The following is a 24,994-nucleotide window of genomic DNA, read 5'->3' as shown; positions in this document are numbered from 1 at the left end:
TCCAATACAGGAGCCTAACACAGGGGCTCGACCTAAACTCCTGCTGCCCACTCCCCTCTTGCCATTCCGCCATCACCTCGCACCTCCCGCCTCACTGTGCATGCGGCATGCTCCAACACGAGGCTCCGCGGGGTTTAACTGATGTCCGCTTGACCAATGAGAGCCAGGTGGACGGAGACGGCCAGAACCAATCAGTGTTGGGGAAGGGAGGGGGTGGCGCTGCTGTCCCCACCCATGTGGGCGGTTGGTGGCAGTTGGCGGTTGATGTTGCGAGGTTTGAGGTTGGACTCTGCGCTCGCAGGTGGAGACTCGGTCGCAGTTTTTAAGCACGGTAAAAATCCAACTGGTGGTTATCCCCATTGCTAAATCCACAACCTGCCTTGGTGCATCAATGCCCCACCCACCATAATGCATTGTGCTTTCCTCTTGTGCAGGGCACCGTTATTACCTCGACGCGTTTACCGTTCCCCAAATGCCCCCACCCCAATATCGTATATCTCTGACCCCGCCCTATTTATATACACCTCCACATCCACTAAAAAAATTAATTTCACGGTGAAATTTCGCACTCTTTAAAGTATCTGCACCATGAAGCTACCACTCGTGACTGCTCCCGCCTGTGAATGCCCACGTAGCAGGCCGGGACAGCCATGACGGTTTGGTGGTTTTGCTCAGCAGCTTTGTATAGATTCAGTTTAAGGATGATACAGTCCGTTAAATTGTTGAGTGCAAGCTACTGATTTTAGTCCCCATCCTGCCTCCTGCACTTCTATCCTTATTTCTTCCCAATGAGAGTGGAAACGTAATTGAGAATCAGTTCTACAGTCACTATATCTACTGGAGAGTTCCGATATCTTCCTCGATAGTAATGGTAAACTCTTTGATCGGCAAGCTATATACTAACTACCCATATACATGTATTTTCCAGCAGAAATCGCTGAATAATATTACTTTGGACAATATTTTCAGCACGTATGTTTTCCAATCCCAATCACAGATAAGTTTGGACACTACTGCAACTTGGACTATGTGCATGGCTTTATTTCATTGTGATTTAAAAATGTATTGGATTGAACACAGTTTATTGATGTGATATGCATTAATTCCATTGAATGTTCAGAGATACTTATTTTTCATAAGATTTTAAGTCTTTTGTTAAGAATGAGCATTCGCAAGAGTCTGGTTAAAGTGTTAACTGGTTCTTTCCACAGGTGCTGCTCGTCATACAGTATTTCCAACATTTTCTGTTCTTGTATCCAATTTTAGGAATTCACTGAGCAAATTACTGAATGAATGTTGAGGATATTAGTATCTTAAACTATGCATTTTTAATTGGAGACCGCTGTTTGTACCTTGTTTCATTAAAGGATGCCTTTAAAAAAAGATTTAAAAATAATTGAGAGTGTGACTTGAGACTGAAGTATTGTCTGTAATTATTGGTTGTGATCCCCCTTATGAGGACAATGTACAGAAGAGTCAGAGATAAACCCAGAAACAAGCCCTCCAGCCTCCCAATTCTGTGATGATCATTCACCACTTATTTACACTAATACTGCTTTAATCATTTTTATTCTCCCCACATTCTCAGGAACTCCCTCCACTCATCTGCACACTAAGGGCTGCTTAGAGCATCCAGTTAACCTACTGACCCATGTGTCATTTGGATGTGGAAGGGAATGGAACACCCAGAGGGAACGTATTCAGAGGGAGAATGTACAAACTTCACATATGTAACACTTGAGATCAAGATTGAACCCTGGCCCCTGGCACTGCAAGGCAGTGACAAATGCAGTTTTAGTTATTATGGTGAACGCACTCATTGATAAAGCAAAAATAAACTACAGATTTTGGAAGTTTTAAATGAAAACAGAAAATGCTGGAAGCACACAGCAACTATGGAAATGGAAACATTTAAATTTTCAGATCTTTTCAATGGAACTGGAAAGAGAAAAGACATTTGTCAGGCCTTAGATACATACCCTTCAGCCTAACCAGTCCATGCCAGCCACGTTATCCACCTAGCTAATCCCAATTTCATGTGTTCAGCCCATATCCTTATAAACTCTGCCCATCTGTTTACCCATTAAAGGGCTGCCTTTGGAACTTTTAGTCACAGGCAACAGAGAACTGTAGCTGTTCTGAGTACACTATCTCTAATTATAGCTACACTTCTCTCCCCTTCTTGAATGGCACCTTGAACCATAGTGCTGTGATTAGGTTGCTCATGCTATCAGCTGCCACTGTAATCTACATAGGGAACAAGAATCTCAAACCTGATAGACAAATTCAAGGAAGGAGATTCCTTCAGCACCATCTCCTGGATCCCTCTATTTACCTTACTTGCAGTCACACCCTTTTGTCCTTGACAACTGACGAATTTGATCTCGGGTGTGACTGCCTCCTGGAAAACAGTGTTAAGGTACTTCTCCCCTTCCCTGAAGTGTCACAGTGTTTGAAGCTCATATTGTAGCTCATCAACTTTGAGCTGGAGTTCCACAAGCAACCAACACTGTCAACTGATGTACAAAATACAAAAGTGTCCACTTGCTCCAATATCATGCAACTACAATACATCACCTGCCTCTGCATCTCTATTTAATTAGTTATCATTTTAGTTACTTACTTTTTTCCAGCACAAACCTTCCAAATTCTTCCATCTCTCACTAGTTCAGTCGGCCCTCCTTATTCCCGGGGGATTGGTTCCGGGACCCCCCGCGGATGCTCAAGTCCCTTATATAAGATGACGTAGTATTTGCATATAACCTACACACATCCTTCCGTATACTTTAAATCATCTCTATATTACTTATAATACCTAATACAATGTAAATAGTTGTTATACTGCATTGTTTAGGGAATAATGACAAGAAAAAAAAGTCTGTACATGTTCAGTACAGACACAACCACCGTAGCTCTTCTGAGAACGCTAATGCTGCCTTGGCATCAGCTGATCCCGATTCTCTCGTGATCTTTAAGTTCTAGAGGCTGTAGCGTTTTACGTAGTTAGCCAGCCATCCCTTACTAGCTTTAAACTCCTTCCTCTCACTCACAACACAAGTAGCGAACGAACAAGATGCAAGGTGAACAATGCTCAAACAACGAGTAATACTTTTAATCATCTCTGGATTACAGTACTTATAATACCTAATACAATGGAAATGCTATGTAAATAGTTGTTACACTGTATTGTTTAGGGAATAAGGATGCTTTGGAGGAGGCTCAATAATACTAAAGTCAGGATCTGTGGAGGTTGAGGGCTGAGGACCACTTTGGCAAGCAATATGCCACTTTTCAAAAGATCTAAGATTTCTACTTTCTTGGTGAGAGATAGCATTTTACTCTCCCTCTTAGCCTTTGAGGAATTGCTGTGACCACATAATTGCTTTTTAGGAGTCATTTTTTCATAGAAACAAAGTAGCAACCAAACGAGACGTGAGACGAACAATGCTCAAATGAGTGCTGGAGAGAGAACTTGCGGGTTTTCCCAACCCATGGTTGGCTGAATCCGCTCATGTGGAACCCGCGGATAAGGAGGGGTGATTACAGTATCTTTGCATCAGTTTGCATTATGGTAAGAGATAGTACAAAGCTGCATAGTATGTGTTAATCTTTACACATTATCTGGTGTGTAAATAAACAAAAATTATGAAAGTAGAAGTATAATAAGAAAAGTGTATTGTGGCAGAAAGTTGAGAAAGTGAAATATATTATCTGAAGAGGAAATGTAGAAAAAAATATAACGGTCATGTTGTCTATAAAACAATGGAACTTTTTGCTTTTTAAAACATTTAATCTGCTTTTATAAATTAGTCAAACTTTCATTTTTTCAGTATTGTAAATATTCACCTTCTGGTTAATATTCTTTTGGAGGAGGTAGCAAGGAACTCTCAGGTTGCTTGTTGTGGAAGGGAGGTGTAGAGAGATGGGACATTGTCCCATTCTCTAAGAATAATGCAGTTGTAGACAGGAAGCTGTTAAAGTGGCAGAGGGTATCAGAAATATTGCGGATATGGGTGGGAAGAAGCTGGGAAATAAAAGATCAAGGTAGAAAGAAGTATACTCTGTATGATTCGTGCAGGCTGCAAATAGGTCTATTTCTGAATGCCAATTTATTCTCGCTTATTTCCCAGTTCTAATGAAATATGTAGCACCTGGAATATTCTTTCCTTTTTTTGTGGATGTTTACTGAACTGCTAAGTGTTTTGTGTTTTTCAGATTCCTGGTATCTGTTATTTTCATTTAATTACAGATTTACCAGGATAGTACTGCTTGTAATTCTCAAGGAGGTAGAAAATACTTTTGCAATTGGGTTATTATTGTCACATATACTGAGATATAGTGGAAAACTTTGTTTGCATTAGCATCCAGACATATTTCATACACAGTAACATCAAGGTAATACAAACTATAGTTACTGAGAAAGTGTAATACAAATAGACAAATAAGGAGAAGGGTCATGATATTGTCTGCATGAACTTTACCAAGGCTTTTGACAAAGTCCCACGTGATAGGTTGGTCAAGAAGATTCAATCATTTGACATTCAGGATGAAATAGTAAATAGAATTCAATGTCGGCTTAGTAGGAGAAGCCGTAGAGTGGTAGATGGTTGCCTTGCGACTGGAAGCCTGTGACATAGTGCTGTGCTACAGGGATTGATACTGGCTCCATTGTTGTTTATCATGTATATTAACAATTTGGATGATAATGTGGTAAACTGGATCAGCAAATTTGCGAATGAATCCAAGACTGGGGGTGTAGTGGACAGTGATAAAGGCTAACAAAGCTTGTAGCAGGATCTGGACCAGCTGGAATAATGGGCTGAAAAATGTGAGATGAAATTTAATCCAAACTAGTGTGAGGTGTCACACTTTGGGAAGACAAACCAGGAAAACACTAACATAGTGAACGGTGGGACATTGAACACTGATAGAACAGAGGGATTTGGGAATACAGACTCATAATCCTTGAAAGTAGCATCACAAGTCATACAGAGCTTTTGGCATGTTGGTCTTCATAAATCGAAGTTAAGTACAAAGTTTGAGCATGAAGATTGAGTACAAAAGTTGGGATGTGATGTTGAATTTGTATAAGACACTGATGAGGCCACATTTGAAGTACTGTGTTCAGTTCTGGTCACTAAATATGTCAGTAAGATTGAAAGAGTGTAGAGAAGATTTACAAGAATGTTGTCAGAACTGAGGGCCTGAGTTACAGGAAAAGGTTGAATTGGTAAGGACTTTATTCCCGGAGCGTAGGAGAATGAGGGAAGACTTAATACAAAATTACAAGGTGTAAGATAGGGTTAATGCAAACAGGCTTTTTCCTTGAAGTTGGGTGAAATTAGAACTAGAGGTCATAGGTTAAGGGTGAAAGGCGAAATATTTAAGGGGAACTACATACTTACTCAGAGGGTGGTACGAGTGGAACAAGCTGCCAGTGGTGGAGACGGGTTTAATTTGAAGTACATAGATAGGAGAGCTATGGAGGGCTATGGTCCAGGTGCTGTTCAGTGAGACTAGGCAGAATAACAGTTTGGCAGAAGACTGCCAAAGGCAGAAGACAGATGGGCTGAAGAGCCTGTTTCTGTGCTGTACTGCTCGCTGACTCTGACACAGTAGACTGAAAGATCAAGCTCCACTTCCTTTGCACAAGAGGTCCATTCAAGTTATAACAGTGGTATAGAAGCTGTCTCTGAATTTAATGGTCTTTGTTTCAAGCTTATCCAGAAAACTATCCAGAATAGTTTTTCAAAATAATTCATAAGGAGCATTTTGGAAGTTTGTAGTTTGTTTTAGTCTTTTGTGTTTGAATGTTTTTTGGACCATTGTTCGGCAAGAGGGCAAGATTTATTGAGGTTGGCAACAGCTCAGAGTTAATTGCATACACATATCTTTGCATTTAGGACAGGAATGTCTGGCATTTTACTGCATTTGGCTTTGTGAAAAGTGCAGCTACTTCAATGTATTACATACAAGAAAATGTAAGAACTGTAGTGAACTAATGAGAGATGCAGAACAGTCTCCATATTCAAAAGGTATGTATTTTGAATTTTTCGGAGCTATCATTAAAGGCATATAGAATGCTGGACTGCACTCAGTGGTAATGACTATAACAGTTCAGCCAGGATTATTGAAAAAAATGACCAGTTGAGTTGTTCACATGATGATTGATAATGTGGTTTACTGCAGGTTACCAAGAGCTGTAAGGTGGATTCCAGACTGAAGGTACTGTGTGAATAGAGTATTTCATGCATTTTGTATGTCATTTTATGCATTCTGTTTGGGCTAGAGTTTCTTCAAAGAAATAGAGGTTTTTGAATTTCCTTAACTAAATCCTTGTTTATTTACTAGTTTTACTGCTTACTAGTTTAATCCTTAATAATCTTCCAGTTTACTGCTGATCTATTTCATCATTTTATTTACCTCCACCGACCTCTAAACATTGCATCACTGCGTCATTTTGAGGTACTCCTAGAGGCTGCCAATGGCTTCTTTCAAACACGATCAATAGTCATTTAGCTACTTTGGTGTAAGAGAGTTTAGCAGCAGCACAGTTCAGGCCCTTTGGCCCATGATGTTGTGCCGGCCCTTTAACCTACTCTAAGATCAATCTAACTCTTACAGTATCTGTCACCTCCACAATATATTACAGCCCTACCCTCAGTCACCTTCATTACCTCCTCGACAAACTCAATCAAGTTAGCAAAACATGATCTGCCCCACGCAAAGCCATACTGACTATCCCCAAGTTCAAGTTTAAGTATAATTGTCATTCAACCATACACATGAATATAGCCAAACAAAACAGTGTTTTACTCTAAGTAAACCACATTTCTCCAAATGCTTGAAAATCCTATCCCCAAGAATCCTCCCCAATTGCTTTCCCTGCTGCCGATGTGAGACTCAACAGTCTGTTGTTAACAGGCTTATCCCTGTTTCTCTCCTTGAATAGTGGAATAACATTGGCTGCTAGCTATTGCTGTAAACCAGTATTATGTGGTGGAAATCCTTGGGCTTTTGAACTGGCATTCCCTGGAAGACAATGTATTTGATGTCTGTTTTTGGCTAAGAGAAGCCTTATGAACCTAACTTAATCTCTTAAAAAAAAAGTCAGCTCAGCTTGCACAGTTTTCATGGCATCTAACAATGGGTCCAACTTGTTCTGGAAGGTAGCAAGCTATTAAACATGAAGTGTGCATGATTGGATGACAAACTTATGGTGCAATCTGACTGGATGTCTAAGATTAAGAATTTTCCTCTCCCCTGAATACATCTGAAAGATTAGCATGGCACTCGTTTATTTTGCATTTAGCTATCAGTGTCACTGGGTTAAATATTACGTTTTCACTATTGTTTATGCTACATTAAAGACTTTGATGAATAGACTGATTGTATTGTTGCTGATATAAAGGCAGGTGAATAAACAGGTTATGAAGAAGGTGGAAAGGTTTTGGAAAGGAATAGAATGGGCAAAATATTAGCCTGTGCAAAACAACTTCGGGAAGTGAGGTAATCCATTTTGTTAAGATGAATAGAAAAATAATATTATTTAAATGGAGAGAGAATACATAATGTAGAGGGACCTAGATATGAGAGCACAGGAAACATGAAGCTATATTCCAATGCAAAGCAAATGGATTATACAAGTAGGGTACACTTTTTAGAGTTGTAGATAACAATGGTGAGACCGCACCTGGAGTAGTGAGAGCAGTTATGGTGTCCCTATTTGAAGAAGAATGCATGGATTCATAGCAGTTTAAAAAAAAATTGCCTAGTTGATAGCTTGTTTTGTGGGAAAAGGTTATACAAACTGGACGGAAGCGTTTATACTGGAACATCTAAGATCCTGAGAGACTTAACAAAGTGAAGGCTGAGAGCTTGATTCCTGTGGAGCGTCGTTTTAGCCTAACTAAAATGGAAATGAGAAGGAATTTTACGTTAGTATTGTGATTCTTGATGACCTTCAGCTCTTGTTTTTAAAATGCCCCAAAGAAATTTGTAACCTGTTTCAGAATGTAAACTTCTTTATGAATGTTAAGGAATGATACGCCTTTTCAGTAGTACTGAAAACTCCAGCAATGACTTGCTTTATTATTAAATAGCAAGTGACAGTTGTATCAAGAGTGAATGCAATTTGAAAGTCTTGTTTAAAGAATACCATCAAGTTATAATCTGACAATGGGTCTGTAATGAAAAATATTTAAAAATTTGTTATGTGTTCTTTACTTATTCAGCTCAGAGTATATGTATCCATAAACAAAGGAGGTACTCCACACATTAAAATCACAAGAAAACAGTTTATTAGAACTAGTACAAATGCAATGCAGGAAGAAAATCAAATGTCTACAGTAGTAGCAGTACAGAAATCAAAATAATACATATCATCCAGTAAACATGCTGATCCCTGCATGTTGGAGAGGAGACACAGATACAACAATCTTTCACGCAGCCTGTTTTCTCTCTTTCCCTTACTCTTGACTTGACATATTTGTCCCTAGCATGGGCCATTACCTATCCTAAGACAAAGTTCTCTCCTGCACAAAGAAAGAGCCTCTTATACCCTTCATAACTCCTTACATTAGTACTTTTCCAACCCTTGGTGGTACCAGCTGCACTCCCTATTCTCTTACAACCTTCAGCCCAGCCAAACATCTTTTTCACCACTTTCCACTATTATGGCTGCAGACTTGTACTTCCTTGACTTTCTGAAAATAGAGCTGTGGATTGGTTCTCTTGTACTTTTTCAAAATTATCTCACTCTGAGCTAACATCATTTTGTCTTACAGACTTCCATTCTATTTTAACATATACCAAAGTTCAGGAACAGTTACTACCCATCAACTATCAGGTTCCTGAACCAGTGTGGATAACTTCAGTCAGCCCAGCACTGAACTGATTCCACAACCTATGAATTGCTTTCAAGGACTCTACAACTCATGTTCTCAATATGATTTATTTATTTGTTATTGTTATTTTTTGACTTTTTCTCAGCTCAAGCTGGTAAAACCTGAGACCATAAGACATAGGAGCAGAATTAGGCCATTTGGCCTATCAAGTCTGTTCTGCCATTCAATCATCGCTGATCTTTCTTTTCCCCTTCTCAGTCCCACTCCCTGGCAACCTTTGATGTCGTGGCAAATCAAGAACCTATCAATCTCCGCCTTAAATATATTCAATAACCTGGCCTCCACAGTTGCCTGTGGTTAAAATTCCACAAATTCACCACCCTCTGCATAAAGAAATTTATCCACATCTCTGTTTTAAGTGATTGCCCCTCTATCCTGAGACTGTGCCCTCTTGCCTAAGACTTCTCCCACCATGGGGAATGTCCTTTCCACATCTACTCTGTGTAGGCCTTTCAATATTCAAAAGGTCTCAATGAGATCTCCCCCTCAGCTTTCTAAATTACAGCAAGTACAGGCCCAGAGTCATCAAACATTCCTCATGTTCACCCTTTAATTCCTGGAATCATCCTTGTGAACCTCTCCTATACCAGCACATCTTTTCTTAGATAAGGAGCCCAAAATTGTTCACAATATTCAAGTTGAGGCCTCACCAGTGCCTTATAAAGCCTCAGCATCACATCCCTGCTCTTATATTCTAGTCCTCTTGTAATGAATGCTAACATTGCATTTGCCTTCCCCACCACTGACTCAACCTGCAAGTTAACCTTTAGAGTGTTCTATACAAGGACTTCCAAGTCCCCTTGCATCTCAGATTTTTGGATTTTCTCCCTGTTTAGAAAATAGTTTGCACATTTATTTCTACTACCAAAGTGCATGACCATGCATTTTCCAACATCATATTTGCCACTTTCTTGCCCATTCTCCTAATCTGTCTAAGTCCTTCTGCAGCCTTCCTGTTTCCTTAACACTACCTGCCCCTCTACCAATCTTCACATCATCTGCAAGCTTGGCAACAAAGCCATCTATTCAATCATCTAAATCATTGATGTACGAGGGGTGATTAATAAATTTGTGGCCTAAGGTAGAAGGAGTCAATTTTAGAAAACCTAGCACATTTGTTTTTCAATATAGTCCCCTCCTACATTTACACACTCAGTCCAGCAGTGGTGGAGCATACGGATCCCTTCTTTGTAGAAGTCGGCATCTTGGACCTCCAGAAAGTGGTCCACAGCAGCGATGACATCATCATCAGTGTCAAAATGGCAACCACTGAGCTCCTTCTTCATCTTGGGGAGCAGGTAGTAGTCTGAGAGTGCCAAATCAGGTGAGTAGGGCGGGTGTTTGACAAGTTTGAATCTGCATTCCTGGAGGACAGCCATTGCCACTGTGGACTTGTGAGCTGGAGTGTTGTCCTGGTGGAAGAGCACTCCTCTTGTCTGCTTCCCACGCCGAATCTTCTTGATTTTCTCCCGTAGCTGTCTCAAGAGATCAACGTAGTAGGCCCCTGTAACAATGTGACCCCGTTTCCACCAGCAGCACTCCCTTTGCATCCCAGAAAACAGAGGCCATCACCTTGCCTGCGGACATCACTGACTTAGTTTTCTTGGGAGTCAGAGATCCTGGGTGTTTCCATTGTTTCGATTGTTCTTTCGTCTCTGGTTGGAAGTGGTGGATCCAAGTCTCATCCGTGGTTACGAATTGCTGGAGAAATCTCTCGGGATCCGCCTCACAAATGGCTTGACGTGCCGAATCTGCTTCTCATCAGGCCTGAGGAGTTTCGGGACCCATCGAGCTGACACCTCGGTCATTTAGAGTTCGTTGTGGATAACTGCATGGACGCATTCCTGGGAGATACCCAGCTCTGTGGCAATGTACCACTGTGTTATTCACCATCTGTCAAGATCATGTCATGGATCTTGTCAATGGTCTCCTGTGTGGTGACGATGACAGACCTTCCAGGATGGGGGTCATCTTCCAGGCTCTCGCTGCCACATTTGAATTCAGCAGCCCACTTCTTCACCATGCTGTAAGAAGGGGCACCCTCCCCTATTGTTGCCACCATGTCTTCGTTTCCTCCTTGGGTGATAAGCCCTTGAGACCTTGATAAGCGGATGACTGCATGAAGGCCGATGTCCATTTTCTCAGACAGTGTTTACTTGCAATTTTCAATTATCAGAAACAGAAATACCACAAAAGTTATTAACTTCAAACTTTCTGCATAATCACTCAAAGTGTTGAACTGCACATGCATGTAAAAAGAGCTGTATAACTCACCCCCTTCTACCCTAGGCCACAAACTTATCAATCACCCCTCGTACAGCATAAAAAGATGCGGTCCCAACACCGACCCCTGAGGAACAACACTAGTTATTGGTAGCCAACCAGAAAAGGATCATTTTATTCCAACTCACTACCTCCTACCAATCAGTCAATACTCTAAACATGCTAGTAACTTTCCTGTAATACCATGGGCTCTTAACTTGGTAAGCACTGTGTCTGAGGCTTTCTTTATTTTTTTATTAGTTTTTTTATACATTTTCTACGTAGCTACAGATTAAAAAAAACCCAAATCAAAATGAACATTGATACAGTGCAAAAATAAACATACAATAATAATATAATACAAAGAAAGATAATTGAGAAAGCACCCAAATTGAAGACATGTAAAATTAGTATCCTCCCCAAGCCCCGCAACAAAAAAACTCCAGACCAACCACAACACAATATAGAGAATATAAATCAGGACAATCAAACCCCCAAAACTGTAAATACACTTAGCAACAGAAGATATTAATGCCTACTACCAAAAAAAGCTGAAAGCAAGGGACTGAAAAAAAACCCTAGTCAAGAGGAAGGTTATGAAAGTACTCAATAAAAGGTCCCCAGACCTTATGGAACTTTAAATCCGAATTAAGAACTGAATAATGAATTTTTTCAAGGTCTGAGCAGGCCATAATATCGTTAAGCCATTGAGCATGCATGGGCGGGGCAACATCTCTCCATCTAAGGAGGATTAAACGTCTAGCCAGGAGAGAGGCAAAAGATAATATTCAACACTTAGTCGAATTCAGACGTAAATCTGTCTCACCCCAGAAACCGAACAAAGCAATTAAAGGGTTAGGTTCTAAGTGGTGATTCAGAATATGCGATAACGTTATGAAGACATCTTTCCAAAATTTCTCCAAGCTAGGACAAAGCCAGTACATATGAATGAGAGAGGCCTCGCCCCTTTTGCATTTATCACAAAGCAGACTAATGTTAGGGTAAAATCGAGATAATTTAGATTTAGACATATGGGCTCTATGAACAATCTTAAGCTGTAAAAGGCAATGGCGAGCACAAAGAGAAGTTGAATTAACCGATTTGAGAATCGAGTCCCAAGTCTCATCAGATAAGGAGGTATTTAAATCATGCTCCCATGCCATTTTAATTTTATCCACAGGGGCACGTCGTAAGGCTGCTAATTTATCACGAATAAATGATATTAAACCTTTACCTAGTGGATTAATAGAAAGAAATAAGTCCATAACATTTTTCTCAGGCATTTCAGGGAAGTTAGGAATTAAAGGAGTAATAAAGTGTCTAATTTGGAGATATCTAAAAAAATGAGCATTGGGCAGATTGAACTTAGCAGAGAGCTGTTGAAAAGAAGCGAAGTGATTATCAATAAAAAGATCTTCAAAATGTCTAATGCCCTTCCTATACCAATCATGGAATGCTGAGTCATACGTAGTAGGTAAAAAAAAAGGTGATTCTGTAAGATAGGGCTAGAAAAGGAAAAACCATGGAAACCATAAAATTTCCTAAACTGAGCCCATATATGCAGAGTGTGTCTAACAAGAGGATTAACTATTAATCTGGACAAACTACTAGGGAGTACAGACCCAAGAAGTGCAGAGATAGATAATTCTTTAGTGGAGCTCAACTCCATTGCCACCCAATTAGGGCACTCGGGTTGGCCGTGAAAAAAAGACCAACGTATATTGGCTGCCCAATAATATAAACGAAAGTTAGGTAAAGCCATGCCACCCTCCCTTTTAGATTTTTGGAGATAACCTTTATTAATTCCTTTATAACCTTTATTAATTCTAGAGCGCTTATTCTTCCACAGATATAATAAAGTAATAGAGTCTAAGGAATCAAAAAAAGATTTAGGAATAAAAATTGGGATTGATTGAAATAAATATAAAAGTTTAGGGCGAACATACATTTTAACAACATTAATACGACCTACCAAAGACATAGAAAGAGGTGACCATTGTAACAGACTCTGTTTAATAGTATATGAAAGATTGGCAAAATTTTCATGAAAGAGATCTTTAAACTTTCTTGTGACTGTAATCCCAAGATAAGTAAATTGGTTATGAACTACTTTAAAAGGGAGATCACGAAATGTTAATTCTTGTGCTTCTTTATTAATTGGGAAAAGTTCGCTCTTATGTAAATTAAGTTTATATCCAGAGAGCTGGCTAAACTGGTCAAGAAGTGAAAACATTGGAGGTAAGGATGTAGACAGATTTGAAAGAAAAAGTAATAAGTCATCGGCATAAAGAGAAACTTTATGCTTAACACCCCCTCTCCAAATCCCGGTCAGTTCAGGACAATTTCGAAATGCTATCGCCAAGGGTTCTATAGCCAAATCAAAGAGAAAGGGACTTAAAGGGCATCCCTGACGGGTGCCACATTTGAGGTTAAATAACTGGGATTTCTGAAAATTAGTTAAAACGGAGGCAGTAGGACACAAATACAGCAATTTGACCCAGGAGATAAAACTTTGACCGAAGTCAAATTTTTCTAAACCTGCAAAAAGGTAATTCCACTCTATACGATCAAATGCTTTCTCTGCATCGAGGGAAATAACACATTCAGGAATCCCAGTTGGAGGTGAATATAAAATGTTAAATAAGCGTCGCATGTTAAAAAAAGGGAGACGGTTTTTAATAAAACCAGTTTGATCATCGGAAATAATAGAGGGAATAACAGTTTCTAATCTATAAGCCAAGACTTTGGCCAAGATTTTAACATCAAAATTAAGCAAAGAAATCGGCCTATACGAGGAACACTCTGTTGGGTCTTTACCCTTTTTTAATAAAAGAATAATAGATGCCTCATTATAGGAGGGTGGCAATTGGCCACACCTAAACAAGTCAGATAATACTGAGAGTAACTGAGGAGAGAGAAGTGAAGAGAATGATTTATAAAATTCTACGGGGGACCCATAAGGTCCAGGAGATTTCCCTGAAGACAATGCAGAAATTGCAAAAGATATTTCTTCTGATGATATAGGCGCATTAAGTTTGGCTTTAAAATCAGATGAAAGCGAAGGAATATTCAGATTATTTAAAAAATGGTCAACAGAGATATTGTCATTCAAAGATTCAGAGGAATAAAGTCGAGAGTAGAAATGTTTAAATGCGTCATTGATTTCTAGGTGATCCGATGTAAGGTCACCATTCTCCTTCCGGATCTTTGTAATATGCTGTTTGGCTTTGGAACGCCTCAACTGATTGGCTAGAAATTTACCAGATTTGTCGCCATGGATATAAAAGCGACTCTTACTTTCAAGAAGTTGGCGTTCGACAGGTTGAGTAGACAGGAGGTTAAATTTAGCTTGAAGTTCTACACGCTTCTTGTATAGTTCAGGGTTCTTAGATTGAGCATACAGTTGATCCAAATCTTTAATCTGATTAATGAGGTCTAATCGATCTGCACAGGACTTTCTATTAAGATTTGCTGTATAGGAGATTATTTGGCCCCTCAAATATGCTTTCATGGCATCCCAGACAATCTGGGATGACACTTCAGGTGATGTATTGGTGTTAAAATAGAAGGTTATCTGATCCTTAATAAATTTTAGAAAATCATCATCCGATAATAAAGTCGAATCAAACCGCCAGTGTTTATTCCTCTGAGGGAGACCAGGAAAATTTAAAGACAGAGTAATTGGGGCATGGTCAGAAATCAGTATACTCTGATAATCACAAGAATAGACAAATGGAATGAGTTGATTATCGAGTAAGAAGTAGTCATTTCTAGTAAAGGTATGGTGAACATGTGAAAAAAAAGAATAATCTCTCTCAGTAGGATGAAGGAAACGCCATATATCAGAGATACCATAATTAGAGAGAAACGATTGAATAGCTAAGGCAGATTTAGTAGGTGGTCTAGTAACAGAGGACGATCGATCCAAATTAGGATCTAACCAACAATTGAAATCACCACCCAGTATAAAAGAGTATGAGTTTAAGTCTGGTAGTGAGGAGAAAAAAAGTTCAAAAAAATTAACATAATCAAAATTGGGGGCATACAGGTTTGCTAGTACAACTTTAGTATTATATAGTTTACCAGAAACAATAATAAAATGGCCATTTGTATCAGATATCTTATTATGGAGTTCAAAAGGAATATTTGAATTAATAAGGATGGAGACCCCCCTAGCTTTGGCGGCAAAGGATGAATGAAAATGCTGACCCGCCCACTTTGACAAAAGCCGGGAGTTATCAAAACAACAAATATGAGTTTCTTGAAGGAAAGCAATGTCAGCTTTGAGATGTTTAATATGTGAGAAGACCTTCCTTCTTTTAACAGGGTGATTCAATCCCTTTACATTCCAGCTCACAAATTTAAGTGTATTAACCATTATCAATTGTTAGTGCGTAGAAGGCAGCAGGCATATAAAAAGTCAAGCAGTACAATAACAGTCTGGGAGCAAAAATGTAAACATAGATTCGTAGAATCAAAACAGAAACATGTCCTGAGTAACACAGGAAAGCAAAGGAAACAGTGAGTAGTGTTGGAACTGGAGAACCCGCCCCACCCTCGCGACCCAAAACTAGACGGCTACCAAAAAAAGCAGCTAGCTCTACCAAAAAAATTAACCCAAGTATGACTTCCAGTTCTGTGTCGTTAACAACAGTTCCGTATAAATACTATAGCAAATGGTAGCTAGTTTATGCACTATGATTGGTAGCTAGTTTATGACTTGATTATGCCTGTATAAGTAATCAGGTCGTATTGAACTGCTACGGGATCCTGTAATTTGTTGGATTGTTTCTTTATTTTTTCTCGGCGTTTTCTAGGTATATCGTTTTGAATTTATTGGTCTTTTATTGTGTATTTTTGATCATTTTTTTGTGTTAACCACCTGGACCTGTATTGCCACAAGGAACCTTCTGTTTCTGGGAAAGAGGTCTCCAACTCTGAGCCTGGCGTTCAATGCTTCCTTGTCAACACCTAGTCTGCTCAAATTGTGGGGATGTCTTCCATGGAGGGTTAAGCTCTTCCATGGGTTATGATTTTCTTCAATAATGACAATATCTTTTTTCTGGGTTGTGCTCTCTTTTAAGTTTAGTGGTGCATACCTCTTATCAGAATTGCATATGCTTGCATGGAGTGCTGATTCCTGTTTTCATTGATGAAAGTATATCCTTTGAAGTTTTATCTGATTTATGTAGATTTTTAATGTCTGTTATTCCTCTTCATCCTTCTGTCTAGGCAGTATTAATCTAAGTGCATTCAAATGTACATAATGTTTTCTGAAATTTGTTGTTTCAGTTCTTATTTTTCTTTGTAAATTTTCCAGATCAATTTTGGCTCAATATATTATGCCAAGAGAGTATATTAATATAAGTATAGTGAAGGTGTTTATTGCCTTTGTTACATTTTTACTATTGTGCTCTGTTGGACAGATCTTCTTAAGCCTGGAAGTAACTTCTCAGTAGGTACATGTAATGTCAGAGAAATGCATACAATATATATCCTGAAATTCTGTTTCTTCGCAGACATCCATGAAAACAGACAATTGCCCTAAAGAATGAATAACAGTTAAAACGTTAGAACCCCACAGCTCCCCCCTCCAATGCACAAGCAGCAGCAAGGCAATGACCCCCCCCCCCAAAAAGCATCAGCACCCTCCACTGAGTACACAAGCATGTGGCAAAGCATCAATAAAGATACAAACTTGCAGTACACCAAAAACTACTCGTTCACCCAGTAATTCAACATAACTACAGGCTCTCTCCCCCCCCCCCCCAAATAAGGGGGAAAAAGAGGCATCCCCATTTCACAGTGAGACGGGAGACATAACAAACAACTTGTGGATTTACGATGTTAGAAGACTATTGCATCGCTGTTTTCAAGCTCTGTGCCCAGAGAGTTGGCACCAAAAAGGTGCAGCTCTCCGGGCACACTAGTCTCAGGAGCTAACCTGTTCCCAGTGTTCGGGGTTCTCCTGCAGCACTTCAATCAGGGACACTGGCCTGGAATCAGCACGTCACCAGAGCCATGAAACACCGGAACCCTGAAGACGCACTCATCATCTAGGCCGCGTCTGCAAAAATTACTTACTTACTTACCCAGATACTTACGTTTCATATTCATCCATTGGTTATATTGTATCCTGCTAGCTCTATTGCACCTTTCTTTATGTTTAATGTTCTGCATTTATCCAATCTAAAGTTCATGTTTATATCATTGGAAAATAGGCTTACTATTTGAATTATTTGCTTTATCTTAACTGATGAAGGAGCACATAATTTAAAATTATCCATGTATAAAAGATGTAGCTCATTTGGTTGTTTTTGATGTGATACCCAATTATTGTCTAATTCAGTAAATAAGAGAGCAGGCTTAAAGCTAGACAGAACCATAGTGGACAAGAGAGATTTTTTAAGAGAGACTTAAGATTTTTTTTGTATTTGCAGTTTGTCATCTATTGCCAATTGGTTTTCAGACTTGTGTGCAGTTTTTTTTAATTGATTCTACTGTATTTCTTGTGCTACTGTGAATGACTTCAAGAAAATGAATTATCGGGGTAGTGAACGGTGGCATACATGTACAGGTAGTCCCCAAGTTACGAATGCCCAACTTGCGAGCAGCTCATACTTACGAACCGAGGAAGGAGGACACCGTCCACCATTTTAGTCGGACCGCAATGCCATTCGCCATTTTAAGTCAGATCGCAACACTGTCCGCCATTTTAAGTCATTGCCGTTGACACTGTGTTGAGTGTATATCTTTGTATTTGGCTTAAATATTTCTCAGCAAGATTCACCCTGACCCCGCCCAGGCCCCCTTTTCTGGTCAGCTGGTGGCGCAGTGAGATCAGCGCCGGGCTCGAGAATGGAGGTTCCCGAGTTCGATCCAGTGACAGACCGCTTCTGAGTGCGCTCTCCTTCCGTGCTGGGTTGATGTCGAGCTTGCAACTCGACCTCGTAAAAAAAACACTGCCAACTCCACTTTAAATTCCCACGTGGAATATTGTGGAGGATCAAATACCCAAACTCAGCACAGTCCCCACTTGTCCCATTTAACCTGTCTCAGTGTCGTGGACTTTAGGACCCGGGGAATTCAGTGCGGTGGTCCTTAGGACCCGGTAGAGCTTGGGACCCGCTGCCTGCAGTGTTTCTGTTCTGTTGACAGGAAGCGATCGTGATTGAAAATGAAGTGGAAATAATAAAGCGTTTGGAAAGAGGTGAAATGTCATCGGTCATTGGAAAAGCGTTAGGCTACAGTCCGTCAACAACTGCAACAATTTTAAGGGATAAAATGAGAATAATGGAGCATGTGAAAGGCCCTGCCCAGATGAAAGCTACAATTATTACTAAGCAACATAGTGGTTTAATTATTGAAATACATACGTTTCTTAAGTGTTTTATATGCATAGAAAGGTAAATTATATACTATATACTAAGACAAATGTTTGACTAACTGAAGTTAAATAATACTGGATGTACTTGTTTCGACTTGGATGGACTCAGGAACGGAACTCGTAATGACTTGATCTGTATGTCTGTCCGTCCACAAGACAAGCTTTTCATTGTACCTTGATATGAGTGACAATAATAAACCAAAACCAATTGTAACTAGGGAAGCAGATGTTGAGACATAGAAGGCTACAGATTGAGTGCTGGTAAATAACTTGATGACTGTCATAGACATGGTGGGCAGAACTACCTAGTTCTGTGCTACATAACTCCACATTGGGAACTTCACTATGCAAGAGAACTTTGGCAACAGTGGTATTCAAGCACAATGAGTTAAGAAGTGTCCTAATGCCAAAACTCTTTCAATCAGCTCTCACTAAACTTCTGAAAGCATAACTTGATTGTTCCCTAAATTTATTATAATCATGATCTAAAATGTTGAAGACCCTGCAGGTCAAACAGCATCTGTGGTAGGAAAGCCACTGTGAGCAGAAGGTGAAATGGCCAGTATAGAGAGAAGGGGAGTTATGAAGCAGTAGTCCAAGGTGATTAGGATACTAAGGAAGGGTAAAATGACAGGCAGGTAGAAGAGGAAAAAATGAGGCATGTGGAGTGAGGTGAGAGGAAAAGAGTGTGATGATTGGAGACAGCTGCTGGAGAGGGATGAGCAGGAACACAACAGGTTACTGATGCTGAAATCTGATAAAGGAAGTCATAATTAGAATCATTAAGGGAGAGGTGGACAGTAGATGGAACCAGAAATAGGAGGATTTCTATTTCTATATAGGAGGAATCAAAAATAAGAGGATTGACAATAAACTCGACTTTGATAATGCAACAACACACAGAAAATGCTAGGGGAGCTCAGCAGGCCAGACTGCACCTATAGAGAGGAATAAATAATTGATGTTTCAGGTTGAGACACTTCATCAAGTGTGTATTGATCTGCAGAACCTCGTGTGATATTGATAATATAACACATTTGTAGGGTATAGGTGAGACCACAGCAACACACACAAAAATACTGGAAGAACTCAGCAGGTCAGATAACATCTATGGAAAAGAGTAATCAATCGATGTTTTGGGCTGAGACTGTTCATGAGTCCTGATGAAGTGATAGTCAAGTCAAGTCACTTTTATTGTCATTTTGACCATAACTGCTATGTACCGTACATAGTAAAAATGAGACAACATTTTTCAGGACAATTTAAGATGGCAGTAACTGATGCTTTCTGGTACTGACTGACATTTAAGTTTATATCTACACAGTATCTTAAATGTGGTAAATGCACAAAATGCATCACAAAATTAATGAAGTGTGGGCTCTATTTGTAAATGCACCAAATACAAATTATATGGTCTAAATTATCTTTCAGTAATGCCATCCAAAAAAATTTAAGTAGTCACTTTTATGAAGTTTTTTTCATGAAATGTTGGCAATGGTTTGGTAGGCACTATATACATAATTGCAAGCAAAAAATTTTAAAAGCCTCTAGTTGAAAGTGAATCTATTATTGAAGTACAGGCAGTCCCCAATGCATTATATGTGAGGTGAGAGCCTCCATCAGTCAGGATTAACCATGGATAATGCACCCTAGCTGTTAGATACGCAAGCCTAGGCAGTACAATATGGAGAGCAAGCTGTTGCCCATGTGCCAAGCTCCCCCTCTCCATGGATCTGATGAACCCAAAGGAGCGGCAGAGACCAATACAGTTTGGTATCAGCAACGTCGCAGGAATTGCCAGTCGGCATTGAACTTAATGTAGGACTACCTTGAGGACTCCAGCACTGGATTTTTCCCTTCGAGGTTTACTCCTGAAGCGTTCCCCATGAGTGTGTATAGCCACAAGGCAGCAGAGGTTTGAGATCTTAGAGTTTTCCTTCTGATGAGCTGCCAACCACAGCTAATGAGCCCCATCTGCCTGAAGCAACTGGTTTTTAAGGCACCAGTAATCTGCCTTTGACATTGATCAACAGAAAAGACTCTGTCATGCCAAAGTGAAAACAAATTTCTACAAATTGGTCTAAATTTATTATAATTATTAAACACAATATAATTGATTGCATAATTACCCACCCCCTTTAAGTCAGTAGTTAGTAGACGCAATTACAGACTGAGTCTGTGTTGATAGGTCTCTTACCTGCTTTGCATGTCTGTACATTACAACTTTTCCCCATTCTTTACAAAACTGCTCAAGCTCTGTCAGTTTACATAGAGATCATGAGTGCACAGCCCTTTTCAAGTCAAAACGTTCTTAGTCGGATTGATGTCTGGACTCTGACTTACCCACTCCAGGACATTAACTTGTTGTTTTTAAGCCATTCCTGCGTAGCCTTGGCTTTATGCTTTGGGTCATTGTCTTGCTTGAAAACAGATCTTCTCCCAAGTCGCAGATATCTTGCAGAATGTGTTAGATTTTTGGGTTTAGGTCAATCACATTTAGCAAATGGCTTTGGCTACCACTCTTCTGCCTTTGAATATGTATTGTGGATTTAATTTGGAACAATGGATTCCTAAAAGCTGTGAATCCCAGTCCAGATAATGCTGGCGTCTGGTATGGATGCAAATCAGGAGGTGTGTAGTTTCAAAAGAAAGCATTGTCTACACTTTGTAAATATGGAGTTGTTCTTCAATGTTTGGCACTTAAAATATCGAGCCCCACTTTGGCCAGCAGACCCCTGCTGTACCTTGTTTTGTCAAATAAAGAAGCTGCTTTGTATCTTCCAGTAAAATTTCTCTGGCAATTTTATTCATGCAACAATATTTGGTGTCATAAGTGGGATGCCCCACCGTGTGGCCAGCGATCTTAGCATTCTAAGTGGGTGAGTATTTTTAAAAATTAGCACTTACACTTGGATCTGTTTGGGTCAGTGGTACACAGGAACACGAGGAATTCAAACGCGGAGATCTAAACTGAAAAGTAGTGTGTGCAAGTGCATGTGTGTTTATGTAAGAGACAAAACTTCGCGTGTTAATTTGGTGAGAAGGAGCCACCAGTTGCGAAGGGTGGTTACTGATGGTTCAGGACGCCAGAGTGGGGGTGCGTATGCTCATTCAGGGAGCTACATTTTAGTGTACATGTTTTGCAAGTGTGATGCAAAGGAATTTGGCAGGCATCATGAGCTCAGGTGCTCAAAAGGAACAGATTGCAGAGTACGTACTCTGCTGTTTTAAGTATGTACTGTTTAACTGGTACCCATCTTTTATATTTTGCATAGTGTGGAAATTAATGTGGAAGTATTTCAGGGAGAGGTTTTACCCAGATATATCTGTTAGGATGGCACCTATTGAGATGTTCAAATAATGAGGGCACTATTCTTGGAATAGACATCCTAAGGGAAGCAGGGGCTGTTACTGATTCAGGAAAGGGAGAAATAATTGGACAAGTCAGGGGCAGCGAGCATGTACAACCAATAGAATACACAACCTGGCTGGCATTGTCACAGCTGCCCCGGTTATTAGAGACTGGAGCTAACAGTTCCCAGCAGTGTGGGGTGTCACAAGCAGGATTGTGGTCGAGTAAAGATAAACACAGTTAAAATAGAAGAAGGTCTGTATAAGCCCTATAAGCAGTACCCTATTAAAACTGATGCACTGACCGCTGTTCAGGATAAAGTGAAGGAACTAAAACACCTGGGGATACTCAGACTGCGGCAACTACTAACTTGGCTATATGGCCAGTAAAGAAGCCCAGTGGATCATATCCATTAACAATAGGCTATACCGCCTTAAGACCATGCCAAGTTTGCATCCGATAGTGGTGGGCCCTGCAACAATCCTGAACAGCCTACCTCTAGAACATGAAGATTTTCCAGTCCCTTCAAGGGCAGACATTACTGCGAATAAGGCAGCAGAGAAACAAGAGGCAATTGAAATTGCAAGTGTGCAGGAAGAAATGACCGAAGCCAGTTTAGTAAAATTATATGAAAAGGTGGAGGCAGAAAAGAAGGAGAAATGGCAAAGAAAGGAGGCTTACAGGGATAGAATGACACAGTATGTGAAAAACCTTTCTAACCAACTTAAAGTATTGAAGGACCAAGCAAAACAATGCAACGCATTGCTCATCAGAGAGAGCCAGAGGGAAAGGAGATAGTCCTCCCACAGCCCGCGATAAAGTCGCAGTGAGGGTGCTGCCAGAAAGGCCAGGGTTTGCCACCAGGTGGGTAGGACCACAGATGGTACTTTTAACAAGTGACACCTGTGTCTGTGGGCAGACTCAGCGAGGCAGGCAATGGAAACACTGGACTCAGGTTAAAGCATGTGACTCGCCCTCTTGCTGCTCCCACAGACCGAGCGGGGGAGCAAGTGTACCCAGTAACCATTAATTACAGATAACCTAAGAGATGAACACCAGCCGGCCACACTAAACCTGACCACAGCCGATAAAAACATACCTGAGGGAAACGCAAAGGGAAAAAACACCGAGAACTAGATGGAAACCCGTGAATAGCATGCTAAGGTGTGATGGTGATGGCACTCCAATGAAGGCTGGTTTCTGAAGGTAAATGATTAATAGCATAGAACAGAAAATATATTAGAAAGTAGATGGGGTGGGATTTTAAGTTAAAACAGAGACAGCAAGTTCCATAACTTTGATGGCATTTCAGACTGAGCAAGATTCTGAAGGTAGTCACCCCCAGTCTGAACGAGTAAATACAAATGAGCTGGTCCATTTCAGCAGTTGGGCCAGTGATCGACTGGACAGTTCATAAGTGGGTGTCACTGGGGAGAGGTTCTTTCAGTCATTTACATAGAGACCACCCTAACTGCTTCCTGTATATCAGTGAGAGGGCCTGTGGGCCTCATGCGTTTACCTTGCTGGTACCCTGGAAAGAAAGAGTTTCAGCAACCAGAGAATGAAGGAGTGAAGACAAGGAATGTGATTAAGCTGCAATCAGCCTTCAGGGAAAAAGCCAACAGGCACATGAAAGAAGCGGTATTTCTAAAGACTTGTTCAAATTTCTGGAACAATATCTCTGCTTAGCATTTGGTAGGTAGCGATTAGGGAATGCTCGGGTAGATAACGAGGCACACAAAATTGGGAATTTTCGAGGCAGGGTGTTTTTGTTGCCCTATTTGAGTAGATCCTCCTAAGTTAGCCTTTCCTGATACAAATTTATTTTTGTCCCGGAGGGGCTCTTGGAGTGATTTTTGGGTTTAGGTCATTTACATTTAGCAAATGGCTTTGCCTACCAGTCTTCTGCCTTTGAATATATATTGTGGATTTAATTTGGAACAATGGATTCCTAAAAGCCGTGAATCCCAGTCCAGACAGTGGTATGGATATGAATCAGGTGGTATGTAGTTTCAAAAGAAAGCATTGTCTATACTTTGTAAATATGTAGTTGTCCTTTATTTGTTTGGCACCATAAAATATCAAGCCCACGTTGGGCCAGCAAACCTTTCCACTGAAAGCATCTCCATATGATGCCTGCTGTACCTTGTTTTTTTCAAATAAGGAAGCTGCTTTGTATCTACCAGTAATTTTCTTCGGCAGTGTCATTCACGCAACAACAGACTGCATCAGGTTTTTGTCCAGGATTTCCCTGTACCCTGTATTTTGCTGCGTTCATTTTACCCTCTACCTTTACAAGCCTTCCAGGGCCTGCTGCAGTGAAGCATTCCCACAGCATGATGTAACCACCACCATGTTTCACAGTAGGCATGGTGTGTTTCTGATGATGTGTGGTGTTTGGCTTATGCCAAATATAGTGTTTAGTCTGATGGCTGAGAAGCTCAACTTTGGTTTCATCTGACGATAGAGCCTTCTTCCAGCTGACTTCAGAGTCTCCCACATACCTTCTGGCAAACTCTAGCTGAGATTTCAGCGTGCTTTTTCAACAGTTGCTTTTTCTTTGCCACTTTCCCATAAAGGTGTGACTGGTGAAGCATCTGGGCAACAGTTGTATGCACAGTCTCTCCCATCTCAGCACTGAAGCTTGTATCTCCTCCAGAGTTGTCATGGGTCTCTTGGTGACCTCCCTCACTAGTCCTCTTCTTGCATAATCATCTGTTTTTGAGGACGGCCTACTCTAGGCAGATTTACAGCTGTGCCATATTCTTTCTGATGATTAACTTAACTATACTCCAAGTGATATTTAGTGACTCAGAAATTTTCTTGTATTCATCTCCTGATTTGTGCTTTTCAGTAACTTTTGGAAAGTTCATTTGTCTTCATGGTGTAGTTTTTGCCAGGGTACTGTCTCACCAATGTTGGAGCTTCCAGATGCAGGTGTATTTTTACTGTAATCAATTGAAACACCTTGACTGCACACAGGTGATCTCTATTTAACTAATTATGACTTCTATAACTAATTGGCTGCACCAGTGATGATTTGGTGTGCCATATTAAAGTGGGTGAATACTTTTGCAGTCAATTATT

At 40.2% G+C, this 24,994-nt stretch overlaps 1 protein-coding gene across 2 annotated transcripts in view; it reads left to right on the top strand.

The window, feature by feature from the left end:
* The first annotated feature begins 252 nt into the window (after window positions 1-252).
* Window positions 253-24,994, top strand: part of rbm44 (RNA binding motif protein 44) — a 100,780-nt gene continuing 76,038 nt past the window's right edge. For both annotated transcript variants that reach the window (XM_073044648.1, XM_073044647.1), the window contains exon 1: window positions 253-331. The gene's annotated coding sequence lies outside the window, so the exon portion shown is untranslated. The remainder of the gene's footprint in view (window positions 332-24,994) is intronic.

The sequence above is a fragment of the Hemitrygon akajei genome, chromosome 5, assembly GCF_048418815.1.
Source record: "Hemitrygon akajei chromosome 5, sHemAka1.3, whole genome shotgun sequence".
In the NCBI taxonomy this organism is placed as follows: domain Eukaryota; kingdom Metazoa; phylum Chordata; class Chondrichthyes; order Myliobatiformes; family Dasyatidae; genus Hemitrygon; species Hemitrygon akajei.
The sequence above is the reverse complement of the archived record's forward strand: the minus strand, read 5'-3'. Positions and strand labels throughout refer to the sequence as shown.